Source organism: Bison bison, unplaced genomic scaffold, assembly GCF_000754665.1.
Source record: "Bison bison bison isolate TAMUID 2011002044 unplaced genomic scaffold, Bison_UMD1.0 scf7180017864057, whole genome shotgun sequence".
Lineage (NCBI taxonomy): Eukaryota > Metazoa > Chordata > Mammalia > Artiodactyla > Bovidae > Bison > Bison bison.
In genome coordinates, this window is record NW_011494629.1 from 2,042,696 (window position 1) to 2,043,611 (window position 916).

The following is a 916-nucleotide window of genomic DNA, read 5'->3' on the forward strand; positions in this document are numbered from 1 at the left end:
CGCTGGACCAGACTGCGAATGTCAGACTTCGGGTCAAAGCGACCTCAGGCCGCGGGCGCCTGGGCCTTCGCCACAGGACTTGGGAGTGGCCGTGGCTGCCCAAGCTGGGGAAGCTGGACCTTGATGGAAGAGGCCCGTGTGTCTGAGTGCTGTGCTGGGGGCTGACGCTGGCCGGAGCCAGCCCAGAGCTCCCGGAGCCCAGGGTCTCAGGCTGGCGACGAACCCGCCTGTGCTGTAGCGTAGACCCCCTTGGGCCTTGCCTGAGATCAAGAGGCTTGTCTGTGAGCTGCTGCCGGACTGGCCCTTATGCTCCAGATCGGCGGCACCTTGGCGGAGCTTGAACCAGCAACTCAGACTTTTTCTGCTCCTTTCAGTTCTCTTCTTCCCTTGTCCAGGCCCTGCCTTGACCTGCCTGCCCTCTCCAACGCATTCCCTCTTCTGACCTTTCCCTGTCTCTCTCCAACCTTCCTCTCAGTGGGGTGGGTCTGCCCTTCCTCTCACCGTCCCCCGAGGATCCCTTCTCCGCTCCCGCTGCCTTCTCACTTTCACCCGCTCATCTTTCCTGGGCCCTTCTTGACTCCAGCGGCCTAACATCGCCGGTAGTGAGATGTATCCGGGCAGGGAGCCCTCCTACCTTCTAGCAGGACCTCAGCCCAGGGAACTGACATCCTCTATACCCAGTGACCCTTCAGCCTGTGATCCGCCTGCCTGAGGGGCAGCGGGACCAGTTGGTTCGTTTTGAGTTCAATCTCTGCTGCCTTTTGCCTCTAGCTGCGCTGTTAATAATTCGTTTGAAGCGGGCAAAAAATAAAAAATCATTTAGGACTAATGAAAATTGAAACGTCTTCGCGGGGAAGAGTCTAAAGAGAGAAAACAGGAAGAACAAATTTCCTATTTCTTGGGGGTGGTTTTGATC

General features: G+C 57.6%; 1 protein-coding gene across 1 annotated transcript in view; it reads left to right on the forward strand.

The window, feature by feature from the left end:
- The window catches only part of BARX1 (BARX homeobox 1), a 7,434-nt gene that overhangs the window by 4,601 nt on the left and 1,917 nt on the right, over positions 1–916 (forward strand). The gene's annotated exons all lie outside the window — the stretch shown is intronic.